The sequence below is a fragment of the Symphalangus syndactylus genome, chromosome X (genome assembly GCF_028878055.3).
Source record: "Symphalangus syndactylus isolate Jambi chromosome X, NHGRI_mSymSyn1-v2.1_pri, whole genome shotgun sequence".
In the NCBI taxonomy this organism is placed as follows: domain Eukaryota; kingdom Metazoa; phylum Chordata; class Mammalia; order Primates; family Hylobatidae; genus Symphalangus; species Symphalangus syndactylus.
In genome coordinates this window covers 127,171,800-127,193,608 of record NC_072447.2, presented here as the reverse complement: position 1 = coordinate 127,193,608, position 21,809 = coordinate 127,171,800, and the positions used below count along the sequence as shown (strand labels likewise).

At 44.8% G+C, this 21,809-nt stretch overlaps 1 protein-coding gene, 1 non-coding gene and 1 pseudogene across 8 annotated transcripts in view; 1 reads left to right on the top strand and 2 right to left on the bottom strand.

Moving 5' to 3' along the window:
- XIAP (X-linked inhibitor of apoptosis) overlaps nt 1-21,564 on the bottom strand; it is a 79,540-nt gene extending 57,976 nt beyond the window's left edge. Inside the window, exons 1-2 of one of the 7 annotated variants that reach the window (XM_055268184.2) lie at nt 21,364-21,564; nt 20,974-21,100 (exon numbers count right to left, since the gene is read on the bottom strand). The gene's annotated coding sequence lies outside the window, so the exon portion shown is untranslated. Of the gene's footprint in view, nt 1-17,248; nt 17,321-20,973; nt 21,284-21,363 lie in introns of those variants that run through there. The other 6 variants (XM_055268179.2, XM_055268177.2, XM_055268180.2 and 3 more) reach the window with 6 other exon arrangements.
- LOC129475393 (partitioning defective 6 homolog beta-like) lies at nt 4,503-5,245 on the top strand (annotated as a pseudogene).
- Nucleotides 9,266-9,374, bottom strand: LOC129476553 (U6 spliceosomal RNA). The gene has a single exon (XR_008654986.1). It is a non-coding gene; the product is annotated as a U6 spliceosomal RNA (small nuclear RNA).
- Nucleotides 21,565-21,809: the final 245 nt, after the last annotated feature.

Here is a 21,809-nt window from a genome sequence, read left to right as displayed (position 1 = left end):
CTATTCTTAAAAAAACCAGCCGGGCATGGTAGTTCACACCTGTAATCCTAGCACTTTGGGAGGCCGAGGCGGGCAAATCACCTGAGGTCGGGAGTTCGAGACCAGCCTGACCAACATGGAGAAACCCTGTCTCTACTAAAAACACAAAATTAGCCGGGCGTGGTGGAGCATGCCTGTAATCCCAGCTACTTGGGAGACTGAGGCAGGAGAATCGCTTGAACCCGGGAGGCGGAGGTTGCAGTGAGCCGAGATCGCGCCACTGCACTCCAGCCTGGGCAACAAGAGTGAAACTCTGTCTCAAAAAAAAAAAAAAAAAAAGAAAGAAAAGAAAAGAAAAGAACCAAGGCTACCTGATAGGCTAATGAGATAAAATTTAATAGGGATAAGTGTAAAGTCTTACATCTGGTTTTTAAAAAATATCTGGTGCATAAGCCGGGCACGGTGACTCATGCCTGTAATTTCAGCACTTTGGGAGGCCAAGGCGGCCGGATAACTTGATGTCAGGAGTTCGAGACCAGCCTGACCAACATGGTGAAACCACCATCTCTACTAAAAATACAAAAATTAGCCAGGCGTGGTGGCAGGTACCTGTAATCCCAGCTACTCGGGAGGCTGAGACAGAAGAATCCCTTGAACCCGGGCAGCGGAGGTTGCAGTGAGCCAAGATCATGCCACTGCACTCCATCCTGGGCGACAGAGCGAGGCTCCATCTCAAAAAAGCCTGGGCGCAATGGCTCACGCCTGTAATCCAAGCACTTTGGGAGGCCGAGGAGGGTGGGTCACCTGAGGTCAGGAGTTCAAGACCAGCCTGACCAAAATGGAGAAAGCCCGTCTCTACTAAAAAAAAAAAAAAAAAGAAAGAAAGAAAGAAAATTAGCCTGGCATGGTGGCAGACGCCTGTAATCCCAGCTACCTGGGAGGCTGAGGCAGGAGAATTGCTTGAACCCAGGAGGTGGAGGTTGCAGTGAGCCGAGATCGTGCCACTGTACCCCAGCCTGGGCGACAGAGCGAGTGTCTCAAAAAAAAAAAAAAAAAAAAAAAAAAAAAAAAAAAAAATCTGTTGCATAACTAAAAGAAGATGGAGACTTAGTTTAAGAAGAAATCACTTAAAGGCAATCATCCATAGTAAAACCTTGGGATTTTAATTAATTACAAATTCATCATAAGCCAACATTACAAGTCGACTAAAAAACTTACAGCAACTTCAGGCTGCATTAGTGTTCAGATGTGCAACATCCAGATCCAATTCAGCTACCAAGGGATATTATTTCCAGTTCCAAATACATTTTGGAAGGGACATTAACAAAGTTTAATGTCCTTAGGGAGCAATCGGGATGATAAAAATGATATCATATGAGAAATAGTTGGAATAGCGAAGGATATTTATCCCAAAGGGTGGAAAAACTGTGAGGGGAAGGGTAGAGAGAATAGACTAACTACCTTAAGATATCTAAAAGATTATCACATAGAAAACAGATCCAAATTTTATATAGCTTGAGGGCAGAATTAAGGTCATTAAATACAACTATAAACAGTAGCTTTTAACCCAAGGATGGGCTTTATAACAATCAATAGTAGCACCAAATGGATTGGGTTGCCTTGTAGATTACGAGTTCCTCCTATCACTTAAAGGAACTTCAGCATGGACTAGGAGACTGGATTAAACATTTCCAAGTCTATAATTATCCTGAAGAATTAATGCTCAGTATAATTCAAAACACACGAGAATTGCCTTCCCTGAGGTGTTAAATTTTATTTTAATCAAAATAGATGTAAGTAGCCAGGCACAGTGGCTCACGCCTGTAATCCCAACACTTTGGGAGGCTGAGGTGGGCGGATCACTTGAGGTCAGGAGTTCAAGACCAGCCTGGCCAACATGGTGAAACCCCTTCTCTACCAAAAACTACAAAAATTAGCTGGGCGTGGTGGCACACGCCTGTAATCCCAGCTATTCGGGAAGCCAAGGGACGAGAATCACCTGAACCTGGGAGGCGGAGGTTGCAATGAGCGAGAATCACCTGAACCTGGGAGGCGGAGGTTGCAATGAGCCGAGACTGTGCCACTGCACTCCAGCCTGGGTGACAGAGTGAGATTTCATCTCAAAAAAAAAAAAAAAAAAAAAAAATAGAAGTATAAAATCAAAGATATTCTCACTTCACAATTTTGTGTAGTTCAAGCAGTCACCCTATTTCAGAAAATATTAGATAAAACCATCATTCAACATGAGCAGGAGAATCTCAATTTGAAGCTTTCGAGTGGAGATCTTATCTTCCCAGAGGTTGCTTCCATGCTAATAGTTCAGATTTCACTCTTTTGAAAAGTAAGTATTTATTTAGAAGCACTCAAGTGAACAATATATACACATTAGCAGAGTGTGAGCTTTTTGAGGAGGAGGAAAACCAGAATTACCAGAGTTTAAGAGTGAAAGGTGGAAGGATGACTGATGAAAGACAGAAACCTTGGGTTTGGAGAAAGGCACCAAACAAAAAGGGTAAGATAGGGTAAAAAAATATAGGATCTAAGTGAAACGGAGGTGGGCAAAATGATACCACAGAAAACAAGTATATATGGAGCAGATGAATTGAGAATATAGAAGAAAATAGGGTACGAATATTGGACAAGGGTGACAAAAAGGTTTTTGAAGTGAAAAGGTGTGGGTGCAATAAAGTATGCTGGGATAATTTAAGGCTTCTCTGTGAAAGCATCTTCAGTAAGTGGAAAGGCAGGAAGGCACGGAAAGAGAAAAATGTCAAAGAAAGCTTTTGGTATAAAGGGGCTGGGCAGTCAGGAATCTTAAGGGTAACAGTAGTTGGGAAAATAGCACTACGGAAGCAAAAAATGGGACAAAAAGGACGAGCAAGCCAATGGTGCATGTTTAAATGAAGGGTTTGGGAGATTCTACAATGGTGATATGTAAGGTTTTACAGTATACATGTATGTACACCCATTTAGTCCAGTCAACTGTGTAAAGAGAGCCACCAGGAGGTGCCAAGGAGAGGAGGCTGACAGCTAATCTAGTGAGAATGTGGGAATGCGAAGGTGGGGGATACAGAGACAAAGGCACATACAAAACCCTGGTGTCTGTATACGACGCAAAAGTTTCTATTTCTGCCTTTTTTCTGAAACAGAGTTTTGCTCTTGTGGCCCAGGCTGGAGTGAAATGGCGTGACCTCAACTCACTGCAACCTCCGCCTCCCAGGTCCAAGCCATTCTCCTGTCTCAGCCTCCCAAGTAGCTGGGATTACAGGCGCCCGCCACCACGCCTGGCTATTTTTTTTATTTTTAGAAAAGACAGGGTTTCAACATGTTGGCCAGGCTGGAATTGAACTGCTGATCTCAGGTGATCCACCTGCCTCGAACTCCCAAACTGCTGGGATTATAGGTGTGAACTACTGTGCCAGGCTTTTCTTTTTTTTTTATTAGGGTTTTCTTTCTTCTTTTTTTTTTTTTTTGAGACAGTTTCACTCTTGTTGCCCAGGCTGGAGTGCAATGGCATGAACTCGGTTCACCGCAACCTCTGCCTCTCGGGCTCAAGTGATTCTCCCACCTCAGCCTCCTAAGTGGCTGGGATTACAGGTGCCCACCACCACACCCGGCTAATTTTGTATTTTTAGTAGAGACAGGGTTCCTCTATGTTGGTCAGGCTGGTCTTGAACTTCTGACCTCAGGTGATCTGCCCGCCTCGGCCTGCCGAAGTGCTGGGATTACAGGCATGAGCCACCGCGCCCAGCCTTAAGGTTTTCTTTTTTGAGACGGAGTCTTGCTCTGTCGCCCAGGCTGGAGTGAAATGGCATGACCTCAACTCACTGCAACCTCCGCCTCCCAGGTCCAAGCCATTCTCCTGCCTCAGCCTCCCAAGTAGCTGGGACTACAGGCATGTACCACCACACCCAGCTAATTTTTTGTATTTTTAGTAAAGAAGGGGTTTCACTGTCTTACAGGCGTGAGCCACCGCGCCCGGCCAGAAAGAGAGGTTTTAAGTGACAATATTATTAAAGACATTCTGGAGAAAAAGATCACCTATAATCCCGTCACCTTAACATTTTCTCGGTTTATTTACTACTACTTTGAGTCTTGTCTATAAGTATACATTTTCATGCAGTGGTAATCCGGCGTGCATTCTACCTTATATCCTTTTCCCCATTAAAATAACCTTTATTCTACCTATTTGAAAACCTTGGCTGGGCTCAGTGGTTCACGCCTGTAATCCCAGCACTTTGGGAGGCCGAGGCGGGCGGATCACGAGGTCAGGAGATCGAGACCATCCTGGCTAACACGGTGAAAGCCCGTCTCTACTAAACATTCAAAAAATTAGCTGGGCGTGGTGGCAGGCGCCTGTAGTCCCAGCTACTCGGGAGGCTGAGGCAGGAGAATTGCGTGAACCTGGGAGGCGGAGCTTGCAGTGAGCCGAGATTGTGCCACTGCACTCCAGCCTGGGTGACAGAGTGACTCCATCTAAAAAAAACAAAACAAAACAAAAAAAAAATCTCTCTTTCTGTGGTTTTGTCAACCACAGAAAAAGGCTATATCCAGTCACTGCTATGCCCTAAGACTTCAGACCTGTGTCTTCAATCATAGATGTGGATGTTCTCCCAGGAACTAAGCATCCCCTAGGACTCTGTGTCCAGGATGGTTCTAGCCTAAGGGAGACACCACATGGCTTAGAAAGCATCCCAGGGGTCTTTTATATCCTGGCTTGTTCCAGGCCTGGCTCACAACACAGAACAATGAACTGTTAATGATGAAGTTTTTAGAAGTTGATGGTATATAAGTTTCAGGGAAGCATCTCAATCAAGTAAACAGACGTGATGAGTGCAAACAGCAGCCACCTCATCCCAACAGTGAGATCAGCAACCAGGAGAATAATGTTACTGGGAACAGTCAGACTTCTGGTAGCTCCAGCCAATCTACTGATAATAGCCTTCTTGCCTAACCACAGCAGATTGAACCAAACTTTGAGCCAAAGGATGAAGATAGTGGGGAAGGTGACATTATTATTTAAGATAATGGTGTGCCACAGAAGACTGCTAAAGCCATTCCTACCATCAAAAGCCTGGAATCGTTAACACAACAGAACAAACTCACTTTTGAGGCTCGACAGAATGATTTTACTTCTTCTAATTAAGTGAATTTAGCAGTAGTACAAACACAGAATTTGAAACATATGCTCCAGATCAAAAACTCTTAGAAGATGGAACTATCGTAACATTATGAAACCATCATTTGAATGTTTTCTGAATGAGGATGTCATAGGACTTGTAAATTTGGGTAGTTTAAGAGCTTTTAAACCTCTGAGCCAACGACCTAGAATAGGCATGAGAACAATAATATTACAAGTTTGAAATGTTATTGAAATAAATAGAAACAGAAAGTAGATTAGTGGTTGCCTAGGGCTGGGGAGGGGGAAATAGGAAGTGACTACAAATGGTTACTGGGGTTGTTTGTGGAGTAATGAAAATGTTCTAAAATTAGATTGTGGTGATAGCTGCACAACTCTGCATATACTAAAAGCCACTGAACTATATACTTTAAATGGATCTTATGGTATATAAATTTTATCTTAATAAAGCTGTCAAAATGTTATTAAAATAGTAGTTTGGTAACTGCATAAACTTTGGTGGATCAGAGGTGATTTTAAGTCTAAAACAAAGAGGGGTTTGCTAATGAAATTATGTGCTTTTGATATGGAAAATGGGATGTTAGTACATTTTCAGAACTAGGTGAGAGGACTAAGTCATTTCTGTTTGAAGCGGTTACATATTTAACCTGTTTCACAGAGCCCAGTGAATTTTTCCTTTAACTATATTCTTTAAATTTTTTTTTTTCTTTGAGACAGAGTCTCGCTCCCAGGCTGTAGTGCAGTGGCGCGATCTCGGCTCACTGCAAGCTCCGCCTACCGGGTTCACGCCATTCTTCTGCCTCAGCCACCCGAGTAGCTGGGACTACAGGCGCCCGCCACCACGCCCGGCTAATTTTTTTGTATTTTAGAGATGGGGTTTCACCATGTTAGCCAGGATGGTCTCGACCTCCTGACTTCATGATCCGCCCGCCTCGGCCTCCCAAAGTGTTGGCATTACAGGCGTGAGCCACCGCGCATGGCTATATTCTTTAAATTCTAATGAGAAAAAGTTTGATTCTATCTCTTGGTACTGGAGGACCTCAGTTCTTATGTTCCCAGTATTCTTATTTCTAATGTTGTTCTTCTGTTGCCAATTGTTAACAAATCACTTTCTGGAATGCTTTTTCTAACTTTTAAGAAATTAAGGCAATTACTATTTTTAGGAGTTGCTTTCCATGTTATGAAGCACTTGAAGCTATGCTCCTGAATTACAAAATTCTCTGACAGTTGTTCACATTGGTGTTTGTACGTCCTATAGCTTATATATTTAAAAACTAATTCCAAACAGGTATAATTTGTGTTGTAAAAAGCAGTTAATGGCCAGGCGTGGTGGCTCATGCCTCTAATCCCAGCACTTTGGGAGGCCGAGGCAGGCGGATCACTTGAGGTCAGGAGTTCGAAACCAGCCTGGCCAACATGGCGAAAACCCATCTCTACTAAAAATACAAAAAGTAGTCAGGCGTGGTGGTGCATGCTTATAATCCCAGCTACTCAGGAGGCTGAGATATGAGAACCCGGAAGGCAGGGGTTGCAGTGAGCCCAGATCTTGCCACTGTACTCCAGCCTGGGTGACAGAACAAAACTCTGTCTCAAAAAAAAAAAAAAAAAAAAAGGCAGTTAATTTCACTGACTCTGGTAATATGAGACTCTCTCCTTTAACATTCTTGTATTTACTCCTGATTTCACTACAAAGCATTCCCTTTGTTTTGTGTGTCCATATGTACACTGGAATGCTTTTGTACTCTTTTAATGTATTCAAGTAGTGTGAATGTTTTTGATAAAAAATGTACCAAGATTAAAAGATTTTTACACATGGAACAAACCTGTGTATTTTTTCACACAACGATTTTGGATTTTCTTTAATGGGATTATTCTAGGAAGACTGCCTAACATTGATAGAAATATGTGGTATTTACCACTGATGGGTAGAGTTTACTCATATTATTTTCCTTTTTATTTAAATTTTGTTTTTTTTAAGACAAGGCCTTGCTCTGTTGCCCGAGTTGGAGTGCAGTAGTGTGATCATAGCTCACTGTAACCTCGACCTCCTGGGCTGAAGCAATCCTCCCACCTCAGCCTCCTGAGTAGCTGGGACTATAGCCACATGCCACCACGCCCCGCTAATTTTAAAAAGTTTTCTTAGAGATGTGGTTTCTCTATGCTCTTCAGGCTGGTCTGGAATTCCTGGACTCAAGCGATACTCCTGACTTGGCCTCCCAAAGTGTTGTGATTATAGGCGTGAACCACTGTGTTTGACTAGTTTTTTACTATTATGAACAATGCTGGAGTGAATGACCTTCCATCTAAACCTACTTACGTAATGTTTGCTTTTTGCACCAATAATAGATAGCCTCAAACAGGGCAGTGTCCTGTCACTACCTCCATTTAATCTATCTTGTTTTTGACTAGTAATAGTCTTAAGAAGTCTTTGACTAAAGTAGTTGGAAAAAAAAAAAAAAGCAGCATGAGGCCATATGCGGTGGCTCACCCCTGTAATCCCAACACTTTGGGAGGTTAAGGCGGGAGAATCACTTGAGCCCAGGAATTTAAGACCAGACTGGGCAACGCAGGCCAAGGAATTCCAGGTTACAGTGAGCTGTGACTGCGTCACTGTACTTCAGCCTATACAACAGGTCAAGACACTGTCTTAAAGAACAAAAAAAGTAGTATGAATATACTTATAAATCTATAAGAAGGCTGGGTGCAGTGGCTCACACCTGTAATCCCGACACTTTGGGAGGCCGAGGTGGGTGGATCGCTTGAGTTCAGGAGTTCAAGACCAGCCTGGCCAACATGGTGAAACACCATCTCTACTAAAAATACAAAAATTAGTCGGGCGTGGTGGCACATGCCTGTAATCCCAGCTACTCGGGAGGCTGAGGCAAGGGAATCGCTTGAACCTGGGAGGCAGAGAACCTGGGAGGCAGAGGTTGCAGTGAACCGAGATGGTGCCACTGTACTCCAGCCTGGGTGACAGAGTGAGACTCCGTCTAAAAAAAAAAAAAAAATCTATAAGAAAAAGATTAATATGTTGATAGAAAACAGGCAAATTTACAAGTGGGAAATATTAATGGTCAACAAACATATGCAATAATGTTAAACCTCATTAATAATCAAAGAAATAAACACTTTAAAAGATAACATTTTTATCCTATTTGGCAAAGGTCAACATTACTACCAACAACGAAAACGCAGTGGCCGGAGAGTATGAAGCAAGAGGCATCTGCCTGTTAGAACTAAAACCTGGTACATCTTTTCTGGAAGGTAATCTGGCAATATATGTTCTAAAAGTCTTAAATAGATGATTATCTCTTGAACCACCCATTCTAGTTCTAAACATATTCTCAAAAAAAATAAAAATAAAAATAAATAAATAAATCCCTGATCAGGCCAGGCGCGGTGGCTCACGTCTGTAATCCCAGTATTCTGGGAGGCCAAGGCAGGTGGATCACCTGAGGTCAGGAGTTCAAGACCAGCCTGGCCATGGTGAAACCCCGTCTCTACTAAAAATACAAAATATTAGCCAGGCTTGGTGGTGCATGCCTGTAATCCCAGCTACTCGGGACGCTGAGGCAGGAGAATCGCCTGAACCTGGGAGGAAGAGGTTGCAGTGAGCTGAGATTGTGCCATTGTACTCCAGCCTGGGAAACAAGAGCGAAACTCCGTCTCAAAAAAACAAAAAAAAATCCCTGATCAGCCAGGCGCAGTGGCTCATGCCTGTAATCCCAGCACTTTGGGGGCTAAGGTGGGTGGATCACTTGAGGTCAGGAATTCGAGACCAGCCTGGCCAACATGGCAAAACCTAGGTTCCACAAAAAAAAAAAAAAAAAAAAAAAAAATACAAGAATTAGCTGGGGGTGGTGGCACACACCTGTAGTCCCAGCTACTCAGGAGACTGAGGCAGGAGAATTGTTTGAACTCGGGAGGTGGAGGTTGCAGTGAGCTGAGATTGCGCCACTGCATTCAAGCCTGGGCAACAGAGGGAGACTCCATCTCAAAAAAAAAAAAAAAAAAAAAAAAAACCCATCATTTCATTATGAATGTATATATAAGGATGTTCCATAAAGTGCTATTTACTAAAAGCAATTCAATATCTAACAAAAGAGGACAATACTATGGTAATATGGGCCACCGGGCAACCATTAAAAATTCATGTTCAGGATGTATTTTTAAAATATACATATATTATACAGGGGCCACGTTAACCTTCTCTGTATCATTCCAGTTTTAGTATATGTACTGCCAAAGCGAGCACCAAGATGTTGTATTAAGCGGAAAAAGCTGGTTACAAAATAATGTTGTATTGTATAACCCAAATTATAAAAAATACAGATATATAAAGACAGGCTAAATTACATATCAAAATTCTGCTGTGGTTATCTCTGAGCAGTGAGATTAAATTATTTTCTTTGTGCTTTTCTTAACTTTCTAAATTCTATATAGCAAATATATTAGATTCTAATGAAAAGAAATAAGCAGGTGGACTCTTGATTAGTCAGGCACCCTTGTACAATCCTGCCAACCAGACTATGGGTGTAGTCTGGTTATTTGCCACGTGACAATGCTTCCTCCCTCTGTGAATACATTGGCCAAGTAAACTATCAATAGCAGGGCCTGGTAATGCAAAGTTTTGGCTTTTCATTCACAGAAAGTAATTTTTATGACTTAGGGAAGGATATGTTCTTTGGTTCTTATCTTTTTGCCTATCCTGAGAATTTCTGCCAGCTAGTTACATAGGTAACTGCCTCTGAGCAACCCACCGGGTTTTGTTTTGTTTTGTCTGTTTGTTTGGTTTTTTCAGACGGACTCTCGCTCTGTCGCCCAGGCTGGAGTGCAGTGGCACGATTTGGGCTCACTGCAACCTCCGCCTTCCAGGTTCAAGCAATTCTTCTGCCTCAGCGTCCCAAGTAGCTGGGATTACAGGTGTGTGCTACCAGGCCCAGCTAATTTTTTTTTTCTATTTTTAGTAGAGATGTGGTTTCACCAAGTTGGTCAGGCTAGGCTCAAAACTCCTCACCTCAAGTGATCCACCTGCCTCAGACTCCCAAAGTGCTGGGATTACAGGTGTGTGCCGCCACGACGCCTGGCTGATTTTTGTATTTTTAGTAGAGACAGCGTTTCATCATGTTGGCCAGGCTGGTCTCAAACTTCTCATCTCAAGTGATCTGCTCGCCTTGGCCTCCCAAAGTGCTGGGATTACAGGCGTGAGCCACCGTGCCTGGCAATCATCAGGTTTCAAAAAAGAGAGAGAGAGAGAGGGCCAGACATGGTGGTTCACGCCTGTATTCCCAGCACTTTGGGAGGTCAAAGCAGGAGGATTGCTTGGGCCCAGGTGTTCGAGGCCAGCCTGGGCAACATGGTGAGACCCCGTCTCTACAAAAAAAAATAAAATAAAAATTGGGCCAGGTGTGGTGGCTCACGCCTGTAATCCCAGCACTCTGGGAGGCCGAGGCAGGAGGATCATCTGAGGTCGGGAGTTCGAGACCACCCTGACCAACATGAAGAAACCCCGTCTGTACTAAAAATACAAAATTAGCCGGGCGTGCTGGCGCATGCCTGCAATCCCAGCTACTCAGGAAGGCTGAGGCAAGAGAATCACTTGAACCCGGGAGGCCGAGGTTGCAGTGAGCCGAGATTGCGCCATTGCACTGCAGCCTGGGCAACAACAGCAAAATTCCGTCTCAAAAAAAAAAATTAAAAATTAGCCAGGCATGGTTGCACATGCCTGTAGTCCCAGCTACTCGGGAAGCTGAGGTGGAAGGACTGCCTGAGCCTGGGAAGCAGAGTCTGCAGTGAGCTATGATTGTGCCAATGCACTGTACCCTGGGAGACAGAATGAAAAGCTATCCAAAAAAGAGAGAGAGAGAAAGGGGTACAGGTCAAGTCCCAGAGATAAAAGCAGTCATCAGGTCATGTCCATGGTGGATGGCCAGAAACAAATGCCTTTTGGTCCACTGCTTGAGTGGCAGTAAACCAGCAGCAGAAGGGAAGGGCTGAGAAACACAGGTGATACCTGATACTACTTATTGGGTTTCTTTTTTTGTGATGCAGTCTTGCTCTGTCACCCAGGCTAGAGTGCAGTGGCGTGATCTCGGCTCACTGCAACCTCCATCTCCCAAATTCAAGTGATTCTCCTGCCTTAGCCTCTTGAGTAGCAAGACTACAGGGGCGCGCCACCACGCCTGGCTAATTTTTGTATTTTTAGTAGAGATGGGGTTTCGCCATGTTGGCCAGACTGTTCTCAAAACTTCTGACTTCAGGTGATCTGCCCGCCTCAGCCTCACAAAGTGCTGGGATTACAGGCGTGAGCCACCGCACCCGGCCAACTTATTGTTAACTTGAGTTGAAAATAAAAGGACGGCCGGGCGCGGTGGCTCACGCCTGTAATCCCAGCACTTTGGGAGGCCGAGGCGGGCAGATCACGAGGTCAGGAGATCCAGACCATCCTGGCTGACATGATGAAACCCCACCTCTACTAAAAATACAAAAAATTAGCCGGGCGCGGTGGCGCGTGCCTGTACTCCCAGCTACTCAGGAGGCTGAGGCACGAGAATCGCTTGAACCTGGGCAGCAGAGGTTGCAGTGAGCTGAGACCACGCCACTGCACTCCAGCCTAGGCGACAGAGCGAGACTCCGTCTCAATTAAAAAAAAAAATCAATCTTATTTGGTTTAATGTAAGGTCAAAATTTAAGCATGGGCTCATCTTCTCTTCTTTCACGATGTTACCTTTGATAGTAACTAACCTATGTAATGTGCTTTACAATTTAGAATGTTTTCATATATGGTATCTAATTTAACCTACATATCATATCATAGGCCTCATCTGAAATATGAGGAAACAGTGGTTCTGTTACTCATCAAAGGTCATGCACCCAGTGATTATGACCAATATAGGTCTAAGGAAATTACTATAAGGATTACTGGCAGAAGGGACAGTCCAATGAGGTAGCAGAAAATGTTAGGCTTCCTTCCCTTTCAAGGCCTAAAAAATTAGCTGGAACCATAGAAAGGTTAAGTCACATGGTAATATATGCTGAGATGTCTGTGTTTTTTTTTTTTCTTTATTTTTGAGATGGAGTCTCACTCTGTTGTCCAGGCTGGTGTACAGTGGCATGATCTCAGCTCACTGCAACCTCTACCTCCCAGGCTCAAGTGATTCTCCTGCCTCAGCCTCCTAAGTAGCTGGGATTGCAGAGGCGTGACCCAGCTTTTTTTTTTTTTTTTGTATTTTTTTAGTAGAGATGGGGTTTCGCCCTGTTGGTCAGGCTGGTCTTGAACTCCTGACCTCAAGTGATCCACCCGCCTCGGCCACCCAAAGTGCTCGCATTTCAGGTGTGAGCCACTGCGCCCAGCCAGATGTCTGTATTTCTGTATTTAAGGTGAATAAAATGATTACAGAAATAAGAATAAAATTTCGAACCATAATGTAAGTATTTATAAGTACCAGGGAATGCACAACGGCAGCAGCCTTGTCCAGTTTAAGAAATCAGCTTTAATCCACTTAGTTCAACATCTGACCATCTGAGATCAAGCTATTCTCAGTCTGTACAGGTAAACGTGACTTTTGACTATGATCCACATCCTTGAAAATACATAAAACTATATCGTAACAAGGTGAATCACATGTATCCATAACAAAGACTGCGTACCAAATCATACCAAAATCAAATCCCAAAATGTATCAAACAGCAGAGCTACAAATATATCATAACTTAAAACAATAAAAGCCCATGCCAAGTCCTGCAAAATGGACATAAGTATGTTTTTATCATATAAAGGATAACCTATTATTAACCATATACAGAGCAGATAAAACATATAATCCATAAATTTGGCCTCAAATTCCTGTTTTTGTTTTTTGAGATAGAATCTTGCTCTGTCCCCCAAGCTGGAATGGGGTGCCCTGATCTTGGCTCACTGCAACCTCCACCTCCTGAGCTCAAGTGATCCTCCCACCTCAGCCTCCAGAGTAGCTGGGATTACAGGTGCACGCACAACCATGCCCAGTTAATTTTTCTATTTTTAGTAGAGATAGCGTTTTACCATGTTGCCCAGGCTGGTCTTGAACTCCTGGGCTCAAGGGATCTCCCTGACTTGGCCTCTCAAAGTGCTGGGATTAAAGGCATGAGCCACCATGCCTGGCCTGGGATTGTTACATGGAATTTTTTTCCTTGACAGAATCTCAGATAATCAAGCTTAAAAACTATTATAATGGGTTTTGAATTGTTGGAATCAACTAGCCCTTAAGCCCAACCTCCCTGGGGTTTTTTTGTTTGTTTGTCTGCTTGTTTGTTTGTTTTGAGAAAGGGCCTCACTCTGTCACTCAGGCTAGAATGCAGTGGTGCCCTCATAGCTCACTGCCGCCTTGACCTCCCGGGCTCAAGCAATCTTCACAGGCGCGTGCCATCACATCCAGCTCATTTTTTTTATTATTGGTAGAGACAGGGTCTCAAGATGTTGCCCAGGCTGGTCTCAAACAATCCTCCCACCTCAGCCTCCCAAAGTGTTGGGCTTACAGGTATGAGTAAACACGCCTGGCCCTGTTACTTTACAGATGAAGAAAGTGCACTATAAAATAATACACTGGACAAATAAAAAATGTATTTTGAAAGACTTCAGGCCGGGCGCAGTGGCTCACGTCTGTAATCCCAGGACTCTGGGAGGCCGAGGCAGGTGGATGACCTGAGGTCAGGAGTTCGAGACCAGCCTGGCCAACATGGTGAAACCCCCATCTCTACTAAAAATGCAAAAATTAGCTGGGCGTGATGGCAGGCACCTGTCATCTCAGCTACTTGGTAGGCTGAGGCAGGAGAATCACTTGAACCCAGGAGGCAGAGGTTGCAATGAGCTGAGATGGCACCAATGCGCTCCAGCCTGGGCAACATGAGCAAAACTCCATCTCAAAAAAAAGAAAAAAAAAAAAAAAAAAAAAAAGGCCGGGTACGGGGGCTCACACCTATAATCCCAACACTTTGGGAGGCCAAGGCGGGTGGATCACAAGGTCAGGAGTTCAAGACCAGCCTGGCCAACATGGGGAAACCATGCCTCCACTAAAACTACAAAAATTAGCCGGGCATGGTGGCACACGTCTATAATCCTAGCTACTCAGGAGGCTCAGGAAAGAGAATCGCTTGAACCCAGGAGGCGGAGATGCAGTGAGCTGAGACTGTGCCACTGCACTCCAGCCTGGGGGACAGAGTGAGACTCTGTCTAAAAAAACCAAACCAAACCAAAAACAAAAAGACTGCCGGGCGCGGTGGCTCACACTTGTAATCACAGCACTTTGGGAGGCTGAGGCGGGCAGATCACGAGCTCAGGAGATGGAGACCACGGTGAAACCCCGTCTCTACTAAAAATACAAAAACATTAGCCAGGCATGGTGGCGGGCACCTGTAGTCCCAGCTACTTAGAGAGGCTGAGGCAGAAGAATGGCATGAACCCAGGAGGCGGAGGTTGCAGTGAGCCGAGATCGCACCACTGCACTCCAGCCTGGGCGACAGAGCGAGACTCCGTCTCAAAAAAAAAAAAAAAAAAAAAAAAGACTTCGCCAGGTGCAGTGGCTCACGCCTCTAATCCCAGCACTTTGGGAGGCCAAGGCGGGCGGATCACGAGGTCAGGAGATTGAGACCATCCTGGCTAACACAGTGAAACCCCACCTCTACTAAAAATACAAAAAATTAGCCGGGCATGGTGGCGGGCGCCTGTAGTTCCAGCTACTCGGGAGGCTGAGGCAGGAGAATGGCGTGAACCCAGAGGCGGAGGTTGCGGTGAGCCGAGATCGCACCACTGCACTCCAGCCTGGGTGACAGAGCGAGACTCCGTCTCAAAAAAAAAGACTTCATAAGAAACGTTAACTATAGAATGTTGAATGGAGGAAAAAAGATTAAAACATATAGAAACACATATTTCTTTTATAACTTAAAATACTCAAAGGCCGGTGCAGTGGCTCACGCCTGTAATCCCAGCACTTTGGGAGGCCAAGGCGGGCAGATCACATGAAGTCAGTTCAAGACCAGCCTGGGAAACATGGTGAAACCCTGTCTCTACTTAAAATACAAAAAAGGCTGGGTGTGGTGGCTCACACCTGTCATCCCAGCACTTTGGGGAGGCTGAGGCGGGTGGATCACGAGGTCAGGAGTTCGAGGCCAACCTGGTTAACATGGTGAAACCCCATCTCTACTAAAAATACAAAAATTAGCCAGTTGTGGTGGCATGCGCCTGTAATCCCAGCTACTGGGGAGGCTGAGGCAGGAGAATTGCCTGAACCCAGGAGGCGGAGTCTGCAGTGAACAGAGATCACGTCACTGCACTCCAGCTCTGGGCAACAGAGCAAGACTCTGTCTCTGGGGGGAAAAAATAGATACAAAAAAAAAAATTAGCCGGGTGTGGTAGTACACGCCTGTAATTCCAGCTACGTGGGAGGCTGAGTCACCAGAATCACTTGAACCCAGGAGGTGGAGGTTGCAGTGAGCTGGGATCATGCACTTAACTCCAGCCTGGGTGACACAGCAAGACAATGTCTCAAAAATAAATAAATAAAATAAAATATTCAAAATACCTTTTTTTTTTTTTTTTTGAGACGGAGTCTCGCTCTGTAGCCTAGGCTGGAGTGCAATGGCACAATCTTGGCTCACTGCAAGCTCCGCCTCCCAGGTTCACACCATTCTCCTGCCTCAGCCTCCCAAGTAGCTGGGACTACAGGCGCCTGCCACCATGCCCGGCTAATTTGTTGTATTTTTTTTTTTTTTTTTTTTTTTTTTTTTTTTTTTTTTTTTTTTAGCAGAGACGGGTGCCAGGATGGTCTGGATCTCCTGACTTCGTGATCCGCCCGCTTTGGCCTCCCAAAGTGCTGGGATTACAGGCGTGAGCCACCACACCCGGCCTTAAAATACCCTTTTTATGTTTTGAATTCAACACCTAAAATAACATATCAAAAATGTGAACATGTAAAGAAAGATGGGGTCACTGACATGCACAATCCCACGGCTAATTGGAAACAAAGTCAATAACCTAGGTATTATGGACCCAACCTAGGGCTCTTTCCAAACACTGTAGCACATGACCTCGAAGATACAGAATCAGTATTTGTTAAATTCTAAAGTATTTTTTATCTTATCACTACTGTTTGTCTCCTCACATCTACTCACACAATGTCCTTTAATAGTGCTAACAGGTTACGTTTTATAATACTATTACCAGATTACCTCACAGAGATAAAGCTTGAGAACTGACAGCTCATGATAATCTCCCAGCCTCAAAAGAATAATGGGAAAACAAACAAACACACAAAAGCAAAATAAAAAGACAAACAAAAAAAAGCAAAAAAAAAAAAAAAAAAAAGAAGAAAGGCGGCCTGGTGTGGTGGCTTGCGCCTGTAATCCCAGCACTTTAGGAGGCCAAGGCAGGCGGATCACGAGGTCAAGAGAAGGAGACCATCCTGGCTAACATGGTGAAACCCTGTCTTTACTAAAACACACACACACACACACACACACACACACACATAAAATTAGCCGGGTGTGGTGGTGGGCGCCTGTAGTCCCAGCTACTTGAGAGGCTGAGGCAGGAGAATGGCGTGAAGCCGGGAGGCAGCGCCTGCAGTGAGCCAAGATCGCGCTACCGCACTCCAGCCTGGGTGACAGAGCCAGACCCCATCGTCTCAAAAAAAAAAAAAAAAAAAAAAACCAGAAGAAAGGCATTTGTTTTGCCATATTTATCCTTGGAATCCTACCACATACTACAATGCCTGGAACACATTAAGTGCTCAATGAATGTTTATTTCATAAACTGTACGTTTTGCTCTCTGCTAATACTACGCACCAGACTTAAATATTAGCCCAAACAAAAACAGTGAAATATCATTATTTTACATTTGGTATCTCTAAACATTTACAATATAAATACAGGATTTACTAAAGAAATTAATGTTTACAATGAAATAAAAGGAGAACATTTATTTACTAAATTAGTAAATTTATTAAAACTTATGTTACTAAAATATTTTAAGCACTATACAAATTAGCTGGTCCATTAATTATAATAATTTTGAGAAACTGCTCACTTCCTGAAAATGAAAAAAAAAAGGAAGACAAAATAAAATAAAAACCAAAGAAAAAAATAATTCTTACCTATTGAAATGGTCCTGGCTAACCTTTTTAGATATTACTACTTTGTCAGCCTAGTTGGAATCATCCAATGCACTAGAAAGCAATAAAATTACAGGTATAGTACAAGGGCCACTAGATAGAACCTAGACTCTAGTCCAAGCTTTGCTAATAATCAGATATATTACAGTGGGCAATATATTTTTTTGAGCCTTAATCTATTTCTAAAAACTAGACAGCTGGGCCCGGCATAGTGACCCACGCCTGTAATCCCAGCACTTTTTCACCTGAGGTCAGGAGTTTGAGACCAGCCTGACCAACATGGAAAAACCCCGTCTCTACTGAAAACACAAAATTAGCCGGGCGTGGTGGCACATGCCTGTAATCCCAGCTACTCGGGAGGCTGAGGCAGGAGAACTGCTTGAACCTGGGAGGCAGAGGTTGAGGTGAGCCGAGATCGCACCATTGCACTCCAGCCTGGGCAACAAGAGCGAAACTCCATCTCAAAACAAAAACAAAAAACAAAAACAAAACTAGACAGCTGAACTCCTAATCACTATAAACTGTTTTAGTCTTAACTTTTTGTTTTTGAGGTGGAGTCTCACTCTGTGGCCCAGGCTGGAGGTGAATGTTGTGTTCTCAGCTCACGGCAACCTCCGCCTCATGGGCTCAAGTGGTTCTCCTGCCTCAGCCTCCCAAGTAGCTGGGACTACAGGGGTGCACCGCCAAACCCAGCTAATTTTTGTATTTTTAGTAGAGATGGGGTTTCACCATGTTAGCCAGGCTGGTCTTGAACTCCTGACCTCAGGTGATCCACCCACCTCAGCCTCCCAAAGTGCTGGGATTACAGGTGAAAGCCACTGCACTTGGCCCTAGTCTTAACTTTTTAAAAAAATATATTCTTATCTACAAAGAGTCTACAATTCAGATTTTTGTTTGTTTTGTTTGAGACAGGGTCTCACTCTTTCGCCCAGGCTGGAGTACAGTGGCCCAATCATGGCTCACTGCAGCCTCCACCTCCCAAGGCTCAGGTGATCCTTCTGCCTCAGCTCCCCAAAGTAGCTGGGACTACAGGCACAAGCCAGCATGCCCGGCTAATTTTTGTATTTTTATTAGAGAGAGGGCTGCGCCATGTTGCCCAGGCTGCAGATATTTTCCTTGTGTCAATTTTTTTTTTTTTTTCGAGACAAAGGTACGCTCTTGTCACCCAGGCTGGAGTACAGTGGTGCGATCTCGGCTCACTGCAGCCTCTACCTCCTGGGTTCAAGCAGTTCTCCTGCTTCAGCCTCCCGTGTAGCTGGGACTACAGGCGCACGCCACCACACCACGCTAGTTTTTTTAGTAGAGGCGGGGTTTCACCATGTTGGTCAGTCTGGACTCCAACTCCTGACCTCAGGTGATCTGCCCGGGCGCCTTGGCCTCCCAAAGTGCTAGGATTACAGGCATGAACCACAGCATCAGGTGTCAAATTTTTGTTGTTGTTTATTAAAAAAATGGACCGAATTAGCCAGGTGTGGTGGTGGGCACCTGTAATCCCAGCTACTTGGGAGGCTGAGGCAGAAGAATCGCTTGAACCCGGGAGGCGGAGGTTGCAGTGAGCTGAGATGGCACCACTGCACTCCAGCCTGGGCAACAAAAGCGAAACTGTCTCCAAAAAAAAAAAAACGGACTGGCCGGGCGAGGTGACTCACACCTGTAATCCCAGCACTTTGGGAGGCCGAGGCGGGTGCATCATCTGAGGTCAGGAGTTCGAGATCAGCCTGGCCAACATGGGGAAACCCAGTGTCTACTAAAAATACAAAAATTAGCCAGGCGTGGTGGCACGTGCCTGTAGTCCTAGCTACTCGGGAGGCTGAGTAGCTTGAACCCAGGAGGTGGAGGCTGCAGTGAGCCAAGATCGTGCCACTGCACTCCAGCCTGGATGACAGAGTAAGACTCCGTCTCAAAAAAAAAAAACTATTTAATTAATTAAAAAAAAAAACCATGCTAATCTTCTTTGAATTGTTCCAATTTTAGTATATGTGCTACCACTGAAGCAAGTACCCAAATTTGATATTTTAAATGTGTTAAAAGTTTGCTACATTATTTGATAATCAAGAAGCTTAGGACAATTTCTAAAAATATATGACGACTAGTAACATTATTTTTACTATCTTACATTAGGAAAGAGCAATACAAGAAAATGAAACATGAGTATCCAATAATGAGGTCTGCTTTGTCAGCTGAGTTGCCCTGAATCATACTGGATTTTACAGTACAAACCACTGATATGTATAAATACATATATGTACATAAATATGTGTACATACCATTGGTATATACTTGCTTATGTTGATATATATATTTGTGTGGGAAGGTGTGAACTTTAAAACTTTTCAATTATGAAATCAATACGAATTTATAACAAATTCAAACCGTACATTAGGTCATGTGAAGTGCAAAGTAAAAAGTCTTCTACCTCTCTTCTCCTCCATAAGTAACTACTATTAACATTTTTATTGTGTATCCTTCAAGAAACTATCTGGGCAAATGCAAGTATACACACGTACATGTGAAGGTGTGTGTATAAATTTAAACTGTTGCCACTTCTTGAATGTGGGGGTGGGGGGAATCTCAAGTACTCAATAAGCATGTTAAATACATTGAAATACACAGAAAGTGGTACCACAGTCACTGGTACAAAGTATTATACTCTTCAGAAATGTGTGTTGAATTGAATACATTTAATTTTCATGCTTGGAGGCGATATGGAGCAATTGCGCAGAAAGAGTGGTGGGCAAGAGGCCAGATAACATGGGTTCTAATCTAACTAGTTGGATAGCCTTAAGCAAGCTATGAAATCTTCCTAAGCCGTGGTTTCTGGTTTTGTAAAAGGACAGGGTTTGACTAAGATCCCTTCCAACTCTAAAATGTTATAATTCTAAGATGGCCGTCTGTAACACTGTTCATTGACTGTAATAAATATTATGGGGAAAAAAAGAATAAGAAAGAAACATTACTGCAACCTCCAGTCTTACAAATTTCTGTGAGTCATTAAACTATCAAAGTATAGTTGTGACAGAACTAGCGACATAATTATATTTGAAAGCAAACTACTAGATTATTAAAATCTGATAGGCTGGAGTTTTTTAACAAAGGTTGGATTGACGTTGTTCCTTTTTCGGAGGTGGAGAGGGCTACTGCTTAGTTTGAGAATAAACAATCCCCTCCCCGAAAAGAAAACAATTTAAGTGTTATGGAGTTAAAATAATGAAACAAAGTCAAATTACATTTTGTTTTACAGAACATGCCGGAGAGGTGACTGGGAAAGCAGATTGGAAAGAATCACTAGCTAATTTCCTCTTCCGGAAGCTCTTTGGCCCTTATTCTTTTAGTTTCATATGCCCTCTCCAGACACACTCCACCCTGCTCCACACAAGCCACAGGTTATCACACGGGGAGGAAATCCCTTTGATTATTATTTTTTTAAAAAGTTCTTTGCCTCAATTTACCTTAGGTGTCACAGGGTTTAGGACGGCAATCCCGCGGACCTGAAGTCACCCACCCACCCACCGACGCCTGCCGTCGGCAGTCCGAGGAACCCGGGCAAGCAGCCGGGGCCGGGCCACCCCTGCCGGGCGGGCGCGGCCTTCCCGCCCTCCCCACCAGCGCCGGCCCGAGAGGAGTGGAGGGGAAAAGAAGAGAGGGGAAGGAGGAGAGGGGAAGGAGGGAAAGCGGGGGAGGGGAAAGCCTACACAAGCTGTACCCACCGCGCCAGGACAGCCGGCCCGAACTGCCCCGCGGCGATCGGCTCGGTCCAAGGGGAGGGTCCCGAAGGAGGCGCGGCCCGAGCCCCGATCTGGAAATGCCAACTCCGCTCTGCGGCTTGGCCCCAGCCTAGGTGAAGGAAACGGAAGTCCCTTCGTCTCCCTCACGCGCCTCCACCGGCCGGCCCATCCCCTGGAGAAACCCGGAGTCGTGAAACCCGAAGTGTGTCCACGTCAGGGCCTCAAAGAGACAACGGGCGCGGTCCGTCAGTCTACCGGCCCGGGCTGCGCCACTGGGCCCCGGCTGTGTCCTTCCCACCCCCGGCCGGGAGGTCAGCCTCCTGCCCTGCAAAGCCCCTCCTTCTTCCCCCCCTGCGCCATTTTTCAACTTACCACTTGGGCCGGGCGTCCCTCGATGAGCGCCACGCCGGCTCCGGGCGCTGCCAAGGTCCCGCCACCTCCCCGAACCGGAAGGGGGCAGTAAGAAAAAATGAGGCCCTTGCGACCCCTACTCCCACCCCCACCCGGCCCCCCCGCCCAGCTGGAACCGAGAATTTGACCTAGCGGGCGCACATGCGCAGTGAGCACCTCGTAGTCTCCGCCCCTAGCTCCAGTGTTTCTTCTTTTAGCCTCGAGGATAGTTTTTCCCACGGTTTTTACCTGTTGGGCCCTGGGATTGAGGAATAGCGGAAGAAAGGCACAAGGACAGAAAAGAGGAGGGGAAGGGGCGAAAATGTTGAGTTCTTACTATAGATCAGGTACTCTGTTAGGCATATAACGTGTTCTTTGTTGTAATGTTGACAACCCTGTAAGATAAGCACTGTCTTTGGGGGTTTAAT